Raw genomic sequence first — 17,735 nt, 5'->3', positions numbered from 1 at the left:
CATTTGATTCTCCACATTAAGCCTCCTGCCCTCCAAATCGCCTGTTTGTTACAACAGGGCTATTAGTATGCAAGCTTTAAATGCGAGCCTCATTTGGGAACTCATGTCCTATCGCACCCAGGATTGCACATCGTCACGTGTGACATAATGACCACGTTTGTGGGGTCACACAGCTCATAATGACCATTGTGAGAGTTCCCTGAAACACAAAGTGTACGGAGTATAATTTGCACAGTACTCCCAGATGTATGCTATGCAGATGCTTTCACATGGTTTACCATGCAAGGAAGCAACATCTACTGTTGCTTTTGAAAAATAGTTACTGGTATTTTTTTGGAAGAAATATTATATTCTATAATCGATATCCATATAAATAGGACAAGCGGACACACGCACCCTGGTAGAAGGCCATCCTACACATGATGTCTTTCCACTACAATGTACAAAGTGGCAGACTGAGCGAGTTGGTAGGGTTCTCTTGTTTTCAATGGCTTGTCAGACATTTACATCTTGCAAGATCTTGTGTCCTTCTGCAGGATGTCTGACATGAATCACATGCAAAATTGGCAAGTGCACTTGCTGCGAGTTATTGTCTGGAAACAACGTGGATATCAGCATGGTGATTCTATCTTCCATCTCCACTCTCTTCTTGGTACGGACATGTAACCCCTCTTTGCATTTCATTCTTCAAGAACTTCATTCCTGAATGATGTGGAACCAGCTGTCTTCATCAATATTAAACTTCTTCAGATCTTTGTCTTACTTTGTCTCTCCATCTCAGCTTCGTTCCATGTGCTAGGCTGTTAGGTGGCAACCATCCAAATAGGAGTTCCTTAGGAATATGGTTGTCTTCCATCCGGGCAAGATGATCGAGCCAGCGAGCTCTTCTTGCTGCAATAATATCTCTCAGTAACTATGCCATCATAAGTTGTCTCCCGACTTGTGCACTACTTGTATACCCTGTCCATTGTTAGACATAACTGATACCTAATATGCTTCAGAAGCAGCTGGTGTGCAGGCCTCGTTCTTCCTGGAGATATCTCTGTTGTTGGTGCATTTCTCAACCACATACAACAGCACAGTAAACTCGTCTTTTTGTCTTCAATGAAAGATCATTATCCCTTAACACAGGTCTGTGTAGGGCACCAAACATTGTCAATACGAGCACGTGTGCACACACACAACCACCTTAATCAGTTTATAAAAACTGGAAAGAGGACAATTGGCCTCAGACATCCCTTATGACCCACATAGTTCTTCAGGCTTGTGAGGCTTCCTTGGGGAAAACATTTGTGGCTCACAAGCGGAACGTTCTCTGAGGCTAAGTCCGCTCGTTACCGTTTGTTGAAAAATCAGTTACATTTCTTGGTTGGCTGTGCATTTCGATCTCCTGACAATTATAATAAATATTATCGATACCAGCTATACCTGCACAATCAACGATGGAACATGCATGCCGAACTGTACTTCACAGAGCATTGCTTTTCTTTTCCAGGAATAAAGAAGCCACCAATGTCAGTCATAAGATGCTTGGAGATCTATTGACTGGAAAATTGGTCCGTGTAAGTAAGAGCACAGTGTCCACCCATGTTGCGCATAAGCACCTATGTCGGTTGGTCTATCTGTCTCTCGTCTTTGCGCATCTGGCTCGATCGGTCGAGCGTCACTCCATGGAACCATGATCGAAATTCGGGACGATGGTCAGCACCAAGGCAAAGGCACAGTGGGGAGCTACCGCCATGCCCGGACGCGGCTCTGTGGGGTGCGGGGTCGCTGGGGCGGCCATGGCGCCCGGCTTGATGCGCCCAGCGGCGCAATTTATAGACGAGACGGTATGGCTGGGAGCACTTTACGATCGACTAAGCGCTCGACGCCTTGTAAACGACGCTGCTTTGGGTCACAGGGCACGATTACACCGAGCCCTGCCGGCCCTCGGATGTGGCGGAGCAAGGCCGTTGCTCGAAGATAAATACCACAATCGCACAGACTTATAGACAATTTAATAAGCTGCATCTTACTTGTATATCACAGGTTTGATCAAGTGAAGGTTGACGATGGTTTTCAAACTGCCATGGGAAGCAAAGCAAAGGTTACGTTTTAGATATTAGCCCTTCATTGGAGAAAACAGGTTGTTGATACACGTATGCATGAATAAATGTTGAAAACACACTTGCATTTTCTTTCAAAATTAAAAATAAAAATAAAAAATATAAAAGTAATAATAATAATATATATATATATATATATATATATATATATATATATATATATATATATATATATATATATATATATATCACCAAGAAAGCTATTTATTTTTATTTTTAATTATTTTTATTTATAGGACATAAATTATTTTTATTGGTTGAAAGGAAATACAAATGCTTGTAACAAAGAGCTAATATACTCAATTTAAAAATAAATATAAAAAGAGGGCTTTATACACACACACACACACACACACACACACACACACACACACACACACACACACACACACACACACACACACACACACACACACACACACACACACACACACACACACACACACACACACACACACACACACACACACACACACACACACACTTTTACGGCAATATAAATATAGAAACCTTAATCCCTCATCCGGATTGTCCAGCTAGTTTCCCCACATGGTGTTGACCGCCTTGTGCCTGGCCCAGTTAGACTGTTAACCTGTGACTCCTCGCAGGGGGATTGGCTTCGGACAGGGCGACAGACGGATGGAAATGCTCAGTATATCGTCTGCCTCCTCACCTGCCCATCATTTCTCGGCATTCCTTTGCTCCATCTCCCTCCACGTGGGCCGCAGCTGCCAGAGCCAGAAAACTCGCCTTCCACGGGGTCCTTCATTAAAGTTCATGTGGAGGTCACGGTCGAGCTCATCATTCTGGGTTACACACCAAAAGGTAACGGCTGTTTTACATTTTCTCTAAATGACTAACAACTCCTATCACGACAACTTTTATCTGTTACTCTCACCTCATCAAGGAAAAATGATCCACCTGGTCCAATGTCATAACCTCAAGCCATTTACAAACCATCTCAATTGGAATTGTGTTTCTTGATCCTGATGTGAGATATTTACTCGGTCGCAAAAGGTTTGATTGCAGCTCACCACCTCACAGTGAAGTAAATGAGGGTCTCGATGTAAGAAACTTCGTCTGTTATATGACAGACCAAAATCAGGTTGGAATTTCGACCATTCGGTGAATAGGAGACTTTATCTGTTCAACCAGCACATGGACACGTCTGCCAGAAGAGGAAAACGTTTTTCATAAATATCTACAAAGTGCACTCTACAATCTACATCCTGCCTCTTCGACTCCAACGCATGACTCTCTGCATGAATGTGAAGCATTTGGAAGGTTAAAATGACTCTTACTATACATCCATCTATTGGGACCACACTCCAGGCAGAGAATTGGTGCTGCTGAAGCAGTCACCTGGGCGATTGGGTACAATCCTAGGTAGGTCACCACTCCAACACAGGATACCAGCAAGCTGGCACTCATTTTGCCAACCTCAGAATGATGACAGGCAGTCAACTCCACCTGGTATTAATTCAACAGCCAAGCAGGATTTGAACTCAGGATCCGAGGATCCCAAGCCCACCACCCGAACCATTAAGCCAACACTAGGCATACTCTTGCTATATTTATCCTTCAAGATATCTCACTCTTTATTTATTAAATAAAACCTTCCCTATATTATATCAATTCCCCCAAATGATGTAGGGCTCCCATTGTAGTCCTCTAAGTCTAAACTGTTCTCCATACATATTGGATCCGCCATATATTTTTAAACCCTTTTTATATGTTTCAACACAAATCAATCTTTTAAATGCAAACTACAAGTGTGTGTAATTTACTCGCAGGGGTAACGAGATAAACGAACCACATTGGACACCCTGTAGAATAAGTAGGGGATGAGGAGAGAACTACACAAGTGGGAAGGCATCAGATAAATCGCCTCCAATACACCTATAACAGCAGGTCTAGTCCTCAGCTACACCATCAGAACGCCTTCCTTTGAGGTTCAAGAACAAAATATCCAGTCACAACATTTAAGTTCGTTATGTTTGACAATATGGTTTCAAGAATGAGATTTTAAAATCAAGAATGAGAAGCTTTATTCAAATGCTCACATTCCGTCCAAACTATAGTGTGTCCGTCTCGACAGGTATCGACCAACAAGGATATATTATTACCCCGTCACACGTGAAGCGAAAAGTAGGGTTCAGCAATTGGTTTACTTTGTCTGTCTGTCTGTCTGTCTGTCTATAAATGTGAGTTTATGATCGAGGAACGTGATTTTAATTGAATGTTATATTTTGAACACGAATCGCAAAATGAACCTGTGGTTTAGCAGTACTTTGCCTCTGAATTTGTCTCGATCGGGCATGCGCAGAGAGGAGCGAGATAATTTTGTTACTCTGTCTGTCTCTCTGGCAGTCAATATCATTCAAAAAAAGTTAATTTACTTGTTTTTATGGACGTTATAAAGGACATAAACAACATGCACAAAGAACAAATTAACGTGTCAAATAAGGTGGTGTAAATCACACTGCATCAATGGCGGTAAACTTCCAGAATCTTTCTCTACTACCTTTGAAATATTTATTTTATTTTCATTGAATTAAATAGTTGAACACTGGAGGACACAAATCGCCTTTTATCACTTTCAAAACCCTTCCATTTAGCAGTACTTAGAAAAGATATAATGGAATTTTACATCATCTCCACCAATCAAATTTGTGGCTTGTAGACTCTGCCCATATCCTTGTTTCTTAAGAGAGCATGGGGTAAGGTGTTCTATGAACTCTCTCTCGTTGATTCATGTTAATGAAAAGGGTTCAAATAAAAGCAAGGTGGTTAATCTAACTGGGCAATGTGGCTTTTGGCTCGAGTACAGGCCTGAAGAACTCTTCTTGTGAAGCTCCAATAGGATTCGTCATTCACATTGTGTCCAGGACAGCCAATCTGCTGGTGCCATACCTGGGTCCTGTGACCTCTTACGTTGTGGACCAATTGCTTGAACACAAACAACAGGACCAATTGCCATGTTATGGACCAATTGCCAATTGCTTTGACACCAATTGCTTCGACACAAAACCAATTTTTTTTGGTCCACGACGTACTGCCTAAAGGATGCACCTGGTTACGTCGGGCGTCAAACAAAGGACCAGAGAAAGTCTAACTTGAGTGCGTTGCAATCCGACAGACATCCTTACGAAACGCTCATTGGGATAAACAAGTGTACACATCGGGCTAATTATTTTTTTTATTTCAAAAACATTCAAATCCAAAACGAGTTTGAAATTATAACATTTTCGCTCCTTCATTGACATTGTTATTACTTCCGCCACTGAAGGTGGAGGTTATGTTTTCACCCCTTTCCATCGATTTGCTTGTCTGTTTGTTTGTTTGCCAGTGTGCAGGATATCTCAAAAAGTTGTGGACGAATTTGGATGAAACTTGGAGGACAGGTTGGGTGTTTGACCAAGAAGAGTTGATTCGATTTTAGTGAAGATCCGAATCTGGATCCAGATACGAGAATTATTTATTTTTTAAAGTGATTCTTCTCCATTGAGAGATGGGGCCACAAACGATATTTAGCATGATATTTTTTAACCTCCGCCATCGAAGATCGGAGGTGACTGACTGTTTTCACCCCTTTCTATTTGGTTGTTTGTTTGTGAACAGTATTACGGAAAAACTCCTCAACGGATTTCGACAAAAGTTGGTGGGGGGATTAGGTATGGTCCAAGGATCATGCCATTAGATTTTGGACTTGGTCCAAAATCCAATATGGCCGCTATGGCGGCCATTTTGAAAAAAATTTGAATTCTTTTTTTTTGCATTTCTACATGTTTTAAGTGATTTCCACCCCCCCACCCCCCCACCCCCCAAAAAAAAATTTAGAGAAAAAAAATTTTTGCAACTTTTTTTTCAACAAAATTTCGATTTTTTTTTTTGCATTTCTACATGTTGTAAGTGATTTCCAACAAAAAACATGCCAAAATTATAATTGCGGTTGATTTTGGAACTTCAGGTGGATATACTCACATAAAATCAATTTCTGTCTCAAGGAATCTAGTTATGACGAATGAATTGAGTATGTAAAAGTTAAAAGTAAAAGGGAAAGTTGTAAACTATAACTCTGTGAGCACTGTTGACATCAAATTGAATGAATAGGATATCAGGTTCACTTGAGTGACGTGGCAGTATTGGCGGCGGAGGTTTTGCACTCTACCGATTGCTCCCCCTCTAGTTCAAAAATGTAATGGGCTCGATATGTTCTCGTGGATCAGCCATTACGTGGAGGAGGTATGCGCTCTACCGAGTGCCCTTGTAGTTTTCATTCTGTGGTTGTGTGCTCTTGACAATCTCTCGTGAGTACAGCCAAGCCTGAAATTTATGCAGCAAACCTGATTAAGTATTAAACCTTCGTCTGTGTGCAACTTTTATTCATTTACACAGGATGGATGTTGACCAAAACGATGACACGTATTGTCAGAGGTTTAGGCAATGTGATCACATCTGTAGTTGACCTAAAACATCCGCCGATTGTCAATTCAAAGAAATAGCACGGAGAGACATCGATCTCACCTCATACGACTTGAGGGTTACATTTGTTAGGCCAAGGGGTTCCTGGTGCTCCCTCTGAGTCATTCCATGGTGTTTTGTGAATGAAGATGTGGTTCATATACTTTACAACACTGATATATGAAAGCACAAGGCCGACCTGAAGCTCAGGTTTAGTGAATTATTCAGCGGACGAGGTAACGAATGGTTCGAGCAGTGGCGCCGTGCACGTGACTGATTGGGCGGCCGTGGCTCCTGACACCGGCCAAGTGTAACTTACCTGGGAAAGAGAATTCTTAGAACTGAGAGTGCTCTGTAGGGGACGTTAGCCCAATGCCCTTCTAAGCACTTTAGCAGGTTTCGGCGAACAAAAGGCAGAGCTATGTGTAAGGGGAAGCGGCTGCCTGTGGTCGAAGCAACACCACAGGAGGAGCCACTGAGGTCACGCCAAACGATCTGTAGAGATATTCCCACTTCATGGGATTTGCTCTTTCCATATTCAAACGAATGCGTGTTCTCAATATTACAAGGGTTGATCAGCAAGTCCGTGAGCAACTAATAGCGGTAGAAAGCTTGAATTAGGTTAGTTGTTGAGTTTATTTGTAGCTTTTTATATACATAGTCAAGGCTCATGGAAGATTGAGAACACAGAACGGATCAGGACACAGCATAGCAAAAAGAATAGCAGGAGAAGAAGGAATGCCAACAGCAGGGCAGACAGACAAAATAGACAAAGACGGACAAGCAAGGGACACAGATAACTAATGAGGAGTAAGGGAGAATACAAGAGGTGGACAAGATGGATACAGAAGGGGGGTTAATGGGTGTCAGAAAGATCATAGTTTTCGATGGGGGATGATTTGAGATGGTGGCGAACAGCTGTTTTGAAGAGTAAGAATGAAGAGAGTGTGGAAGATCATTCCACAGGCAGGAAAAAAGAGGAACAAATGAGTGGAGGTTGACAGTGGTTCTGGATTTTGGCAGTTTCACGAGGAGGAGGTTGCTGGTGAATCAAGTGCATCCTGCAGATATCTGGGAAAAGTGGGGGGGGGTGGCGGAGGGCAAAGCACAGAGAGGTAAGAGGGTGCAAGACCAGAAAGGAGGTGGAAGAAGACAAAGAGACCACTGAACTTTCAGTGATGTCAAAGTGATTGGCACATAGACTCATATTCATGACGAGAGATTCAAATATATTTGAAGGCCTTGGTTTCCACGGTTTCAAGCTGAGCAAAGTGTGAGGCAGGGGCACCAGCCCAGAGGGGAGAGCAGTACTCCACCAAGCTGCTGATGAAAGCCTTGTAGGTGGATAGGAGCTCAGGTGTGCCAATGAATGACTGCACGATGGAGGATGCCCAGTAGGTGTCTGGTTTTCGAGGGAAATTTTGAAAAGTGGATTGCCCGAGATCATGGCTGAGAGTGAAACCCAAGAGATTGAGTGATTGAACTTCTTTGAGCATGTTGTTGAGAAAGTAGATGGGAGGATTTGCGGTATGGTCCATTTGGAGACAGAGAGAGAGAGAGAGAGAGAGAGAGAGAGAGAGAGAGAGAGAGAGAGAGAGAGAGAGAGAGAGAGAGAGAGAGAGAGAGAGAGAGAGAGAGAGAGAGAGAGAGAGAGAGAGAGAGAGAGAGAGAGAGAGAGAGAGAGAGAGAGAGAGAGAGAGAGAGAGAGAGAGAGAGAGAGAGAGAGAGAGAGAGAGAGAGAGAGAGAGAGAATGAGAATGAGAATGAGAATGAGAATGAGAATGAGAATGAGTGGGATTTCTCAGGATTAAAAGACATTCCAAGTGTGACAAGTTTGTGATTTTGTCAAGGTCTGAAGAGAGAGAAGAGGTTTCTGCCTGCCTTTCTGTCAGAAGGATGAGGGAAGAGGTTTCTGCCTGCCTTTCTGTCAGAAGGATGAGGGATGTCATGGCAGAGAGTGGAGTCATCAGCAAATAGAAAGAGAGGATTTTCCAGAGAGTCAGTGAGATCATTGATGAAAATTAGAAATAATATGGGGCCTAGAACACTGCTTTGGGGCAATCCATTCTTGACAGCGAGAGGAGATGGAAGGATTCTGTTGAGAGCAACACATTGGCTATAAGAATGGAGGAAGTGAGTAATGAAAGAGTGAAGTTGGTCTTGGATTCCATCGGCAGACAGTTTGGAGAGGAAAGCGGGATGCCAAACTGTATCAAAAGCTTGAAATATGTCCAGAGAGACGGCCCTGACCTCATGTCCTGTATCAAGGGCCTCAACCTATTGTGGGGAGAGTCGAAGCAGCATATCCAAGGTGGAGTGACCTGGTCTGAATCTGAATTGATGATCTGAGATGAGGCTGTTGGGGAATAAGAATTATTTTATGTTAACTGTGATGATGGATTTCATGACCTTGCTGATGATTGGAAGCTGATTGGTCTGCAGTTAAGGGTATCCGTTTTTGTACCTTTTCTTATGTAATGCTGTGATGTTCGCTGATTTCTAAGCAGATGGAGGATGACCTAGAGCATATAATTGGGTGAACAGGGCATTGAGAGGAAGTTCAAGAGCAGCAGAGCAGGTTTTTAGGGCATGCGAGTTGATGCTGTCTGGTCTAGCTGCAGAGTCAAAGTCGAGAGTTGCCAGAAAGATTTTCACCTTCTCACGTGCAAAGGACAGATTCCAGGAGCAGTTGAGAACAACTGGGAAGGAGAGAGACAGAGACAGAGACAGATTAGGGACACGACGTCACAAGGCACAGCTCGGCTTTCGAAGGAGGAGGCAAGTTTAAAAGCTCACTCTTGAGATTGGATAGATGTTGTTTTCTAGCTCTCCTGAGCATAGTCACACACTTGTTGCTGGCATTTTTGAATGATCTCAGCTTGTCTTCAATTGGATTTTCCTTAAAGGAGAAGAATGCAAGTTGTTTGAGGGCAACTGCCTCACCACAGGATTCAGAGTACTAATGGTGGGAGGATGAGTAAGATAATTGGGAATGAGATGGGATTAATGTATGCATAAGAGAGCAGGTTTCTGTGGAAGAATTCCAAAGCTAAATTAATATCATGAGACCAGTCCTGAAGAGAAATGGCTGCTTGCAGTCACTGCCAATTTGCCTGAGTGTACTTCCAGACTCGATGGCGCTGAGGCTGTTCTCTGAAAATGGCAGAGATGTTGAGCTTCACAAGCACATGGTCAGTGAGCGATTTAGAGCAGACGACAAGCAGAAGACATTTTTGGGAAAATCTGTCATCATCAAGTTCAGAAGGAGGATTTGCAATTTGGAGAAATCTGGGTGGGAAATTTCACAGATTGCATCAGTCCTATAGAGTAATACAAGTCCATTGTCGAAGTGCCATGGCTGGTAAGAGAGGTATCAACACCCAGGCAATTAGCATGGTGACATTTGAAATCACTACATTTGAGGAAGAAAGAGAAAGAGTTGAGATGAGTGGTTAAAAGTTGTCATCTGAGAGAAAGATGTAGATGGAGTCCTCACTGTTGGGAGGACGGTACAATACACAAACAAACATGAGGTGGGAATGGAGGGGAAGTTACAGCCAGAGGAACTCCTGGGGTTTGGGAGGTATAAGAGCAGTTCAAAGAGAGTGAGAAATGGAGTTCTTGATGTGAAGTGCAACTCTGTCACCAAGATGGGGTTCAGGTCGGTCAAACTGGAAGAGACAATTGTCAGTGAGAGACACTAAGGTAGGGGTTCCCAACCCAGGGTTGTGACCCAAACTTGGGTTATGAGGGTATTCTGATGGGTTCCAGATGACTATGCACTGCTTGATCTCACAGCGATATACCATGTTCAAACGTTGGAAACTTCCCAACTTATCACAAATCCCAGTTTTTTTATCGGGGGGGGGGGGGGGTTCACATCAAAAGCGTTTTCTCCAACAATGTTTTGGAAGGTACCAGTACTAAGTGGGCTCTGGTATCATTTGGCTCCGAAGGAGAATGTGATTTAAAATTTTGGGTCATGGACAAAAAAGTTCGGGAGCTCATGCACAAAGGTGTCAGGGACATCCTTGAGGAGAATGGATTTTGTGAAACAGATGATGTGCAGTTTATCAGCAGCAGCCTGGATTGAGAGATCTGCCAGGTTGGAGCAGAAGCCCTGGTTGTGAGATCCACACAGGTAGGGACAGGTAAGGTCAGGTATGGGAGCTTGCGCCAGAGCAGCACGTCATTGCGTACACTTTCTGCCATTACTCCAGGAGCATCCATCTGGCCATCCCCCAGACAGACCCATGGCACATCCCCATCCCCATCTCCTTAAGATGCCGATCAACCAGCTGCAATTCCGAGGAATGTGGTTGGCCTGTTGGCCTCCTCCCCCCATGAGGCTCCCTCGCTGAGATAATCTGGGGAGCATTATCAGCATCAGGAAATGAGCCATATGTCCATACTGCCGCAGCTGATGTTCATGGACTAAACAGGTAACAAATCTAATCTGGGTCTCTATCAGCAAACGCTCATTGGAAACGTCTGACCAGCAATTGCCAAGGATTCTTTGAACAGACTTTGTACCGAAGCAGTTAAGTCTCCATCTCAAATCCTTGGTCAGAGTCCATTTCTCACATCTGTAGAGCAAGACTGGAATCACCAAGGACTGAAAAACTCGAACTTTCGTCCTCCTGCATAAGTACCGACAACGTCTCAACCCATGACCCAGTGAATCCATGACTCCCAAGGCAGACCCAGATGTCTATCGATCTCTGGCTCACAATATGTGGAGAAATGAATATCACTGTCAAGGGAAGTGAATCTCTCCAAGACTTCAACATACTCACCACAAATAGGTACAGACAAAATAGCATCATCCAAGATGTCATTGAAAGCTTGTATCTTCGTTTTGATCCAGGAAACCCATGATTCCAGTGTCTACGCCTCCTCATTCAACTCAAGCAGGGCCCCTATAAGCACATCCAGCCTCTCCGTAAAGATGACTGCATAATCTGCAAAATGAAGGTCAGAGATCTTTACACTCCCAAACGATGCACCGCCACTTGATCTCTCTGGCATCCTCCTCAGAATCTAGTCCGTACAAGCACTGAAAAGTGTTGGGGCCAGTAGACACCCCTGACAAACTCAAGTAACAACTGGAAATAAATTGGAGATGGAACCACCACGTCTCACACACTCTCAATACCAGAGTATAGTTCAGAAATCAAATGGATCAGTTTGGGTGGCACCCCATAAAGACGTGAATCCGACAGAGGGCATCCCGATTCACTGAATCAAATGCTTTGTGGAGATCAATAAAGGAGGACAGTAACACCTGCTGAAATTCTTTTCTGCATTCAGTGAGAACCCGAAGAGCAAGGATATGGTCACTCATTGACGTCTTTGGTGTAAAGCATTTTCTTCAACGCGTTTTCTCGCACATGAAAAGGCTGAATGCCAAAACTCGGTGTTTGCAGCTAAATCTTGTGTCCAACACCCATCGCTTTCTCTACCCACCTTACCCAGTCGCACCCAACTGCCCCTGGACTCTGTATCCTTTTCTCCCGACAAGGTGGAGCGCTTGCTGTCAAACCTCGACTCAGATTCTGCAAACGGTCCAGACGGCATCAGCCCACGTGTCCTAAAAACCTGCTCTTCTGCTCTTGCTCACCCTCTCTCTGTTCTATTCACCCTCTCATTTGCTCTAGGTCATCTGCCATCTGCTTGGAAATAAGCAAACATTACTGCCCTGCATAAAAAGGTACAAAACAGATCCTTGCAACTACAGACCAATCGGCCTTCTCGCAATCATCAGCAAGGTTATGGAATCCATAATCGCTTCAGACATTAAATCCTTCCTCTTCTCCAATGGCTTGATTTCCGATCATCAATTTGGTTTCAGACCAGGTCACTCTACCCTGGATATGCTGCTTCTGCTCTCCCAACAATGGATGGAGGTTCTCAATGCCAGACATGAAATTCGAGCCATATCCCTTGGTATATCATGTGCTTTTGACATGGTCTGGCACCCTGCCCTGCTCACCAAACTCTCTTCCTATGGTATCCAAGGCCATCTCCACTCATGGCTTGCAGACTTCCTCTCCTGTCCCAGTCAACGTGTGGCCCTAAATGGAGTTCTTTCATCCCCTCTTCCTGTCCAGGCTGCAGTTCCTCAAGGTTGCGTTCTGGGCCCTGTTCTTTTTCTGGTTTTCATCAATGATCTCTCCGACTCTCTGGAAAATCCTCCATATCTCTTTGCTGATGACTCCACCCTCTGCCGTACCATCGGTCATCCCTCAGACAGGCAAGCAGCAGCTTCTTTGCTCACTGCAGATCTGGGTAAAATCACAAACTGGTCCAACACGTGGAACATGTCTTTCAATCCGGACAAATCTCACACTCTCACTATGTCTCTCCGAAAGGACCATTTAGAAATCCCCCCCCATACACTTTCTCAACAATCCTCTCGAAGAAGTCCTTTCTTTCAACCTTTTGGGTCTCACTATCTGCCATGACCTTTCCTGGGAAAGTCACATTTCAAACCTCGCCTCCAAAGCCAGTCGCAGACTGAGAGTCCTCCGACGTGCAAAGTCCTGCCTCGGCCCACCTGAACTCCTGACCACTTACAAAGCTTTTGTCCGCAGCCTGAGGGAGTACTGCTCTCCCCTCTGGGCTGGTGCTCCTGCCTCCTACCTTTCTCGGCTTCACGCTGTGGAAATCAAGGCATTTCGGATCATTGGCATCTCCCGCAATGAGGCTGAGTCTTTGGGCCTCTCACTCTCTCACTGCAGGCTGGTCGGTGGTCTTTCTGTCTTCTACCGTCTCCTCTTCAGCCTCGCCCCCCTGCTCTCTCTGCGATTTGTCCCCACGACATTTCTGCAGGGCGTTCAATGTCCGCCAACAATCCGCTACTGGTAAAACTACCAAAATCACTGCTCACCTTCAAAGAGGAATCTCTTTTTCCCCGCCTTTGGAATAAACTCCCTCACTCTATTCAATCCCATTCTTCCCTCCAGGCCTTCAAAACAGCTGTAAACCACCACCTCTTATAACCCACCATCCAAATCCTCAATATTTTCTACTCCCAATAATCCACCCAAGCCCACCTCCTTCAAATTCCCTGCTTTCCTTCCTGAAAGTCCCTGTAATGTCCATCTCGTATTCCCCATGTTCCCCGCCACATCCCTCTCATTCCACAGATCTCCTAATGTCTCTGTTCCCCACTGTTTTGTCCTTCCCACTCCCGCCCCTCTTGTCTCATGCCCCCCTTGCTGTACGTTGTGTGTTAGCTCTCAAACGAGCCTCGACAAGGTATACAAAAAAAAAATGCTCTGGGCACTGGTGCACAAGCAGATGGTGGCAAACTCTATCAATAATTATATGGACAAAGATCTTGCCAGGCAGTGAGAGCAGTGTCATCCCTCAGTAGTTGTTGCCGTCCTGGTGACCACCCTTCCCTTTCCAGAAAGTGATAACAAGGCCCCTCTTCCAGTCAGTTGTGATGATGCATGTGCTCCAAACAGAGCAAAGAACTGCATGCAATGACATGAGTACAGCATTTCCATAAGCCTTCAGAAGGTCAGCATGGATGCCACAGATCCCAAGAGTGTAACTCTTTCAACTGGTTCACCCCAACCTGTGTTTCCACAAATGAAGGTGGTTTACAGCTGATTGGAGGGTCAGCAGTAGGGAGAGCAACACCCCTGACCTCCAACTCAACAGCTGGTGGGTCAGCCTGACACAGCCGCTCAAAGTAACCGGCCCAGCGGCAAAGTAACCAGCCCATCCTCCAGTGACCATCAACGAGCACATGGTCAATCTCCTTTGTCACACCAACAGCATTGGAATAGCAAGTCGAACAATGAGGCTGTGGGTGCTGAAACCATGAACCAGCCACCCTAAGTCCATGACTTCTTGCAAAGTCAAGGAACTTCGTGCAATTCTGGTTCACAGCTCCAGACCCATTGGGAGCAACATATGTCTCATGACCATCCCTATCAGTGCCAGTCAGGCCTGATGTTGGCTTAATTGTTAAGGTGGCTGGTTCAAGATCTTCGGATCCTGAATTCAAGCCCCTGTCAGGACAATGAATTAACACCAGGTATGGTTTCATCCTTCCATGGTCAGCAAAATGAGTACCAGTGTACTGGGAACAGAGGCATTGCTCCAGCAGCATAGCTGCACGCCCAGCCGGTGATGTTACTCACAGGAGGAGCAGAAGTGCCAGTCAATGCATTGAAATCCCCCAAGACTAGAAAAGTATCATACCTGAGGCACTGATTAACCACAGACTCGAGCGCTGCATAGAATGTCTCCAAGACAGTGAGATCACTCACCTCAGTCGGTGCATATACAGAAATCAGGGAAATGACACCCAAACAATGACAAATCCTCAGTCTCATAATAAGCTTGTTGACTGGTGTTACCTCAACTATCATGGGAGTTAGCTTATTGGACACAGCTACAGCAACTTATTGGGCATGGTAACCATCAGAGTGACCAGATCAGTAGTAGAGGTAACCACCTGCCATGGCCACTATCTGGTCTCTGAACCTCAGAGAGTGCTGAAATTCTGATGTTCAAACGATAGAGCTCAGATGATAGCAAAGAAAGGTGATCATCCTCTCTTAGAGTGAGGATATTCCAGGCACCCACACAAAGGAACTGCCTCAGGTGTAACCCGAGGAGACTGCAGTCTGGTGGACACCACCTCAGCACCTTCCTGACACACCACCGCAATCTGACCCAGGAAGGTTACCCCGTGCTTGTCCTATCATCAAAGAATGGGCATCCTGAAGGCTTTGCCGCAATCCCATCATCCGGTGAGTTGCCCTGTGAAAGGGCAACTGCACAGGAGGTACTCCCATGGAGTAGGCTTTTAGTTTTCTTTGCTGTTTTGTGCAAATTAAGTGTTTTTATGGTGGCTGGAGTGCAAATCCCATCACCAACCTCCTAGAAAGAGGTCGCCCAACTGCAGAAGGATGTCCACAGACAGAGTTGGGCACCAGATATGGATGACTATTGGCCCACAAGGAGCTCCTCAACCCTTTAACATGTCCTAGTTTTAATTCTGCTGCATGTCCATATCCATGCACCCACTTCACCAGGAAACCTGCTGGGGGAGACTGTTTAGTCACCAACATATCGACCATGAAACAGGTTCATACAGGTTTATATGGTACCTGTAGCAAGTCACATATCTGGGCTGACCTGACAATAAGTGATGGGGAGGAGGGGGGATTAGGACATCGCGATGTGAAAAGGAGCAAGGAGAGGGTGGTGGGGCTGGGGAAAGCCGAGAGGGTATTGTGAGGGGCGAAACTAGGAGGGAGATGGGCAGGGGCAAAGTTGAGAGGAGGACCGACAAGTTGGGGTGGGGGTGGGTCTGAGTGGGGGCAGGATGAGGTGGGAGATGAGAAGGGACAGGATGAGGGGGAAGCAGATGGAGGAGAGGGGGCAGATGGTTTAGGGTGGTGGGCTTGGGATCCTAGGATCCTGAGTTCAAATCTCACTCGGCTGTTGAATTAATACCATGAGGTGTTGACTCAGCCTGTCATCCTTCCGAGGTTGGAAAAATGAGTGCCAGCTTGCTGGTATCCTGTGGCGGAGTGGCGACTCATCCAAGATTGTGCCAACTAGCCAAGGAGACTACTTAGGCAGCACCGATGCTCTGCACAGAGTATGGTCCCAATGGATGGATGGATGGATGGATGGATGGATGGATGGATGGGCAGATGGTCCTGACATGTACCTTCAGTTAAAAAACACACAACAATATCTGAGGCCTCAGATCTGCCATGATGGTGTTGAGGGAGTACACTCAACTTGAGTGTTTTGAAATGTCCCCTCTGGGTCCAATTCCCAACCCATCTATAAACTGTCATTTTGGTGCTTCATACATGTGCAGGATGTTGCATCACAAAGTGCACTCGCTCCAACTATCAGATGGCCGTGAAGCTGGGTGTCTAGCCTACTAGCATTATATGGTGGAAGTTAAAGAACCACCCAACATGTCTTTCATGAAGATTACAATTATATTTCGATGATGCTGAACAAATTGCAACATTTCCTGCTTTAACCTGGTCCAGTCAAATGTCAGGCTTGGACAGCCGGTTATATTGCCAAATGACCTTGGCATTGTTAGTCTCTCTAAAAGCCACCGGCCTCATTGTATTGTTGCAGTTCTTGCTCGTAGGTGTTAAATGCATCTTTAGTGCTGTATAACTGAAGTTATTTCTTCGGTGTCTTTTTAAGTATAGTTCGTTTGTGCCAAATTTAGTACAACACGAGTTAGTCGTGACATCTATCCATCTATCCACTCCAATAATATATAAACACAGGCTCATCACATGTACATCACTGGTGTTCTGACAATCCATTGTGACAAAATGGTTGTCAATGACATATCGTTTCGCCAATGTGCAGTGATTGAATTCCTTGTGAAGCAAAACAACTCAGCTGCAGATATCTATGGCTGAATGAGTCAAGTGTATGGAGATGCCTGTATGGGTTCTAACATTGTCAAGGGTGAAACACTTCAAAGATGGAAACATGGACATTGCCGATCAGCCATGCTGTGATCAGCCGAGACAGGCTGCAACTAAACGCAACAAGCATAAAGTTGATGCGCTCATTAGTAAGGACCTAAGGGTGATCGTTAGGGAGATCGCAGTGCACCTTGGAATAGGACATCATGCCGTACAGGAGATGACAGCGACCTTAGGATATAGGAAAATTTGTTTACGTTGTGTTCCCTGTTTGCTGATGGAGAAACACAAAAACACATGTCTGGATGTGTCATCATAGTTGCTTCAATGACATGCTGCCAAGGGTGATGACTTCCTGTTCTGTATCATGAATGGTGATGAATGCTGGTTCCAGCATTTCGACCCAGAAACCAAGCAGCAAATCATGGAATCGCATCACTTCACATCTCCAAAAAAGAAGAAGGCCAAAAGAGTACCATCCAGTGGCAAAGTTATGTGAACCGTCTTCTGGGATGCCAAGGGATACATACTGGTTGATTTTGTGCCCAAAGGATAAACCATTAAAGTGGCTCGTGAAGTTCAGATGCTCAAGAAACTGAAATGTGCACTTCTGGAAAAGGGCCCGATGAAAAAAGTTGTCTTCTTTCAACTTGACAATATGAGACCTCACACTGCACATCTGACATTGGAGGAAATGTCAATGAATAGCTGGGAAGTGCCCCCCATC

At 45.0% G+C, this 17,735-nt stretch overlaps 1 long non-coding RNA gene across 1 annotated transcript in view; it reads left to right on the top strand.

The window, feature by feature from the left end:
* The first annotated feature begins 2,599 nt into the window (after nucleotides 1-2,599).
* Nucleotides 2,600-17,735, top strand: part of LOC147012887 (uncharacterized) — a 94,783-nt gene continuing 79,647 nt past the window's right edge. The window contains exon 1 of the long non-coding RNA XR_015051105.1: nucleotides 2,600-2,933. This is a non-coding gene — a long non-coding RNA (uncharacterized LOC147012887). The remainder of the gene's footprint in view (nucleotides 2,934-17,735) is intronic.

Source organism: Eptatretus burgeri, chromosome 14 (assembly GCF_056783735.1).
Source record: "Eptatretus burgeri isolate ZD-2024b chromosome 14, Ebu_testis_v1, whole genome shotgun sequence".
Classification (NCBI taxonomy): Eukaryota; Metazoa; Chordata; class Myxini; order Myxiniformes; family Myxinidae; genus Eptatretus; species Eptatretus burgeri.
Note: the sequence above shows the minus strand (reverse complement) of the source record. Positions and strands in the feature narration are given on the sequence as shown.